Here is a 5,981-nt window from a genome sequence, read left to right as displayed (position 1 = left end):
GGTTCTCCAGGGGGTGCCTGGTTGGCTCAGTCAATGGAGAGTGCAGCTCTTGATCTCGGGGTTATGGTTACGAGCCCCACGTTGGATGTAGAGATTACTTAAAAATAGAAAAAATAATAATTAAAAATGTAAAGGATTCTCCAGCACCAGGTCTAAGGCCTAAAATGAGGTAGACCCTTGCCTATCCTCCACTGGTTGGAAATGACTCACAAAGTGGGGTGTAGATAAATAGGCTTTCATATCATACCTTCACGTATTTATACAATATTTTGTACCTACTCTGTGCAGAGTATTGGGAAAGGCATTAGAGATACAATAACAAAGCAAAGACCTCACTCTAAGGGCCCCCTTCCATTACTTTGTTACCAACACAATAGTAGGTCGTCTAAAGGAGTGTTCCTAAAGCAAGGGTGGGGTGTTGTATTGATTGGTTCCTTAATATTAATAATTACTACAACTAAATCCAGGAAACAGTACCACTTGGAGCCTATAGGGAATAAGAAGACTACAAAGTATAAATTTACAAACATACCCAACCAGAAAGGCTACAGTGAAAGTTTCTGACAAGATCAAGTGTTGGAAACAGAACAGCTGAAACTTTTATAGACATTTAGGGGAAGAGAAGTTGGTAAAACTGTTGGCAAATTGGCAGTATCCTGCTGATATATTTTTTTTATCCTGCTGATATTGATCATATGCATAACTTAGGATGTAGCAATTCTGCTGTTGGGTATGAACACAATAGTGACAAGAGTTTATGTCTACCAAGATATGTGCAAGAATGTTTCTCTTAAAGGAGTGAAAATATCAGTGAGGGTGACAAAACATGAGAGACACCTAACTCTGGGAAACAAACAAGGGGGAGTGGAAAGGGAGGTTGGGCGGGGGGTTGGGTTGACTGGGTGATGGGCACTGAGGGGGGCACTTGGTGGGATGAGCACTGGGTGTTACTCTATATGTTGGCAAATTGAACCCCAATAAAAAAATATTTTTAAAAAAATGTTTCTCTTGTCTTTTTTTTTTTTTTTTTTTTTTTTTTAGTGCAAGACTGTTTCTAATCGCACTGTTTATAATAGCCCCAAACTGGTATCAGCCCAAAGGGCTCTCCAAGGTAGAGTGGCTATATAAGCTGTGGTGAAGTCACAAAGTAGAATACCAGGATAGAGCAATGAGTACGAATGAACATATTGCTCTACACAACATGGATAAATATCACGGACCTGATGTTGAGCCAGAGAAGTCAGTACACACACAAAAAGCCCTCACTATAGGATTCTATTCCCATAAAAAATAAGAAATAAGCAAAAATGGTCCATGGCATTGAGAGACCAGTTGCCTTTGGGAGGGATAGAGCCAGGAAGAGACATTCTGGCAGGTGGCTCTGCCTCCTGATCTGGAGGTAGAATATGATTCCTGAGTATGTTCCATTTGTGTCCAGACTCCCTGTTGGAGATACAGAAATAAATCAAGATCCCCCAAATGAGAACAAACAGGCTGTTCATTCAGAGCTTGCAGAAGAGTCATCCACCATCACTTGCATTTGGCCAGAAGGGATTCAGAGGCAGGGAGGGGGTAAGTGTTAAACTGGGAAAGAAAGGGAGGCTCCAGATGTGTTATGATTGGAGGTTGTTTGCCCCGGACACTGGCGACTGGCTAATAGAAGGGGCACCTCTGGGATTGGTTGGGGAGCATATTTGGTTTCTCTGGTTGGTCCTGAGTTGGTAGAGACGGAGTGGTGGGGACTGGGAAGAAGCTGGCAAACACTGAGTCCTGGTTGTTCCGGGCCCACTTACTGCTACAGTGGTTTGGCTTTCCAGGCTGGTTGCTGCAGAGGTTTGGGGTCCGAGTTCTAATGTCATATATGGTTTGACCACTGTCCTTTTGTATATTCAGTCTCTCAGAGAGAAGAGCATGGACACTGAGAGGGGGCTCCCCTGCTGGGATGGCAGCTAAGTGGGCACATACATATTTCCTCCAGCTCCCCATCCCTCCCCAGAACCTGGGGGCCTGTCTGTGAGGGTGAGTCCTGCAGTTAGAGTGCTCTGCCCAAAGTCACTGCTGAGCTGCTACACCCACCAAGGGTCTTTTTCTTTAAGGCCTGGCTTCAAGCCTAGCTGTTATTGGAAGCCTTCTTTAGTTAGATCCCTCTCATTTATATTAGGCTTCCTAAGTTCCCACAGCTTGCCTCAAACTCTGCAGGGTAAATTCCCATTTCCTTGCTTGTATTTTAAAAGCCTGTACTGAGGTAGCCCGGGTGGCTCAGCAGTTTAGCACTGCCTTCAGCCCAGGGGGACCCAGGATCAAGTCCCATGTCAGGCTAGCTGCATGGAGCCTGCTTGTCTCTCTGCCTCTGTGTCTCGAATAAATAAATAAATAAAATCTTAAAAAAATAAAAGTCTGTACTGAATGTCTTTCTTCTACGTACTCAATGTTTTATATATATATATATAAACAAAGACAGCACCCACAGTGCCCACCCCCACCATATACAACTTTTATTGAAGTTAAATGTCCATAATGGAAAGTGTACTCAGAAAGGAGGTAGGGATCGCGGCAAGAAGGGTGGAGGTGGGCAGAGAAAGCAGGGGGTGAGGGGAAGGTGAAGAAGGGGAGGAGGCCCTGGGTTCTAGTTCTGGGTCCACAGCCAACTCCTGGCATCCCTTATCCTTGTGGGCCCAGAAATAGTGAGGCTGGACCCAGTGATATCGAATCCTTCTTCCTCCAAGGCTTGGTCCCATCAGCCCTTGAGTGTCCTTGGCGTGGATGGCTGCATGGACTTCCTCCCCCTTCTGCTTTCTCTTTCTCACTCCCAGGGTTCCGTTCCATGCCATCTGAGTCACTGATTTCCTAGCAATCAGACACTGTCTTCTATTTAATCAATTCACTTGTATTTAACATAAGAAGAAAGCAAAACCCTTCCATTATCACATGCAGCTGGAAATTGGTTCTTGTAGGAGGCCTGTCCAAAGGAATGGGGAGAGAGAAACTGGTAATTGTTGCAAGAATGACTTCTTTTCCTACTTTTATTTGCAGTCATTCTGCTGTTATGGCTTCTAGAACTTTAGATCCTTGGATATTTTCTTCATTCAACTTGCAATTATGAGGGTCTACTATGGCCAGATGTCTGCTTGTAGTGAGGCTACTGCAGTACAGAACTTTCAATCTAGGGGGCTCATCTAGGACCTCTCCTCCTTTTCTCTCCTGCCTTCATGTCAGGAGTTTTCTATTCAGAGACCTGTACCTCAGCTCTCAGGGTGTGTGGCACCCTGTTACTTGCTGGTCTGGCTCAGGGGACTCCTTCCCACCCAGTCCAGCAGTGGTCAATACTCCTTGAATTTTCACCTTCTTTATAATTTAGTCTGTTTATGTATCATCTATCTATCTATCTATCTATCTATCTATCATCTATCTATCATCTATCGATTGGTCGATCGATTGTCTATCTTATTTTAAAGGTTTCTATTTATTTAAGTAACCTCTACACCCCACATAGGGTTCAAACTCATGGCCCTGAGATCAAGCATTGTATGCTCTTCCAACTGAGCCAGCCAGGCACCCCTAATCTAGTCTCTTTAAAACATCTTTTTTTTTTAAATTTTATTTATTTATTCACGAGACAGAGAGAGAGAGAGGCAGAGACATAGGCAGAGGGAAAAGCAGGCGCCTTGTGGGGAGCCCAATGTGGGACTTGATCCCAGAACCTCGGAATCACACCCTGAGCCAAAGGTAGATGCTCAACCACAGAGCCACCCAGGCATCCCAAAACATCTTTCAATTTTACATACAGATAATACATGAAAATGTGCTTGCTGTAAAAAAAAAAGAGTAAAACTCCAAACCAAACAGAATTATTAGGCCAGAGTTTCTCAAACTTGTTTAGATACCACTCCTCTAAAGATCTTGTTAAAGGTGAGTGCTGACTCATTGAATCACTGCATTCCTGAGGAGACTTTTTTTTCTTTGAAGATTTTATTTAAATTCAGGCTAGTTAACAGATCGTGTAGTATTGGTTTCAGGAATAGAATTTAGTGATTTATCACTTACATACAACACCCAGTGCTCATCCCAAGTGCCCTCTGTCACCCATCTAGCCCATCCCCCACCCACCTCCCTCCAGCAACCCTCAGTTTATTCTCTGTAGTTAACAGTCTCTTATGATTTGTCTCCCTCTGTTTTTATTTTTCCTTCTCTTCTATGTTCACCTGTTTTGTTTCTACATGTGAGGTAAATCATATACTTTTCTTTCTCTGACTGACTTATTTCACTTAGCATAATAACCTCTAGTTCCATCCATGTTGTTGCAAATGGCAAAATTTCATTCTTTTTGATGGCTGAGTAATGTTCCTATATATATATATATATATATATATATATATATATATATATATATATATATATATATAGGCGATTTGGCGATTGTTAATAGTGCTGCTATAGACTTTGGGTTACATGTATCCCTTTGAATCAGTATTTTTGTATCCTTTGGATAAATACCTAGTAGTGCAATTGCTGGGTTGTAAGGTAATTCTATTTTTAAAAAGATTTTTTTTTAATTTTTATTTATTTATGATAGTTACAGAGAGAGAGAGAGGCAGAGACACAGGCAGAGGGAGAAGCAGGCTCCATGCACCGGGAGCCCGATGTGGGATTCGATCCAGGGTCTCCAGGATCACGCCCTGGGCCAAAGGCAGGCGCCAAACCGCTGCGCCACCAGGGATCCCTATTTTTAAAAAGATTTTATTGATTGATTGATTGATTGCACGGGGCTGGGCGGGGGATGAAGGGGGAGGGAGAGAGAGCATCTCCAGCAGACTCTGAGCTGAGGGCAAAGCCTGACATGGGGCTTGATCCCACAACACTGTGATCATGACCTGAGCGGAAATCAAGAGTCAGATACTTAACTGACTGAGCCCCCTAGGTGCCCTGTGTAGTTCTTTTTTTTTTTTTTAAGACTTTATTTATTTATTTATTTGAGATAGAGGGAGAGGGAGAGCACAACCTAGGGGGCGGGGGGTAAAGGGAGAGGGAGAAGTAAGCTCCCCACTGAGCAGGGAACCTATGGGGGCTAAATCCCAGGATCCCAGCATAATGACCTGAACTGGAAGCAGACACTTAACTGATTGAGCCACCCAGGTGCCCCATGTAACCTATGTAGTTCTATTTTTAACTTTTTGAGGACCCTCCATACTCTTCTCCACAGCAGCTGCACCAGTTTGCATTCCCACCAAAAGTGTAAGAGGGTTCTCCTTTCTGTTGTTTGCTGAGTCATTAACTTCAGCTATTCTAACAGGTGTGAGGTGGCATCTCATTGTGCTTTTGGTTTGTTGTTTCCTGATGATGAGTAATGTGGAGCATTTTTTATGTGTCTGTTAGCCATTTGTAGGTCTTCTTTGGAGAAATGTCTGTTCATGTCTCCTGTTCATTTTTATTTTTCTTTAAGATTTAATTTATTTATTCATGAGAGACACAGAGAGAGGCAGAGACACAAGCAGACGGAGAAGCAGGCTTCATGCAGGGAGCCCGATGCGGGACTTGATCCCGGGACTCCAGGATCACGCCCTGGGCCAAAGGCAGGTGCTAAACCACTGAGCCACTCAGGGATCCCCTCCTGTTCATTTTTAAATTGGATTATTTGTTTCTTGGGTGTTGAGTTTGTAAAGTTCTTTATACATTTTTGGATACTAGCCCTTTATCTGATATGTTGTTTGGAAATATCTTCTCCCATTTCACAGGTTGCCTTTTAGTTTTGTTGTTTCCTCCGGTGTGCAGAAGCTTCTTATCTTGATTAATTCCCAGTAGGTCATGACCCCAGGATCTCAAACTCATGATCCCAAGATTAAGAGTCACATGCTCATCCAAATGAGCCAACCAGGTGCCCAAGATATAAAACATCATAAATTTAACTTTGTTATAGAGTTATATAAAATGGTAACATGGTTCCGAAGTCAAATCTACGAAAGAAGGTACATGAAGAAAAGTCT

The sequence above is a fragment of the Canis aureus genome, chromosome 26 (assembly GCF_053574225.1).
Source record: "Canis aureus isolate CA01 chromosome 26, VMU_Caureus_v.1.0, whole genome shotgun sequence".
In the NCBI taxonomy this organism is placed as follows: Eukaryota; Metazoa; Chordata; class Mammalia; order Carnivora; family Canidae; genus Canis; species Canis aureus.
This window is presented reverse-complemented; position numbering follows the sequence as displayed.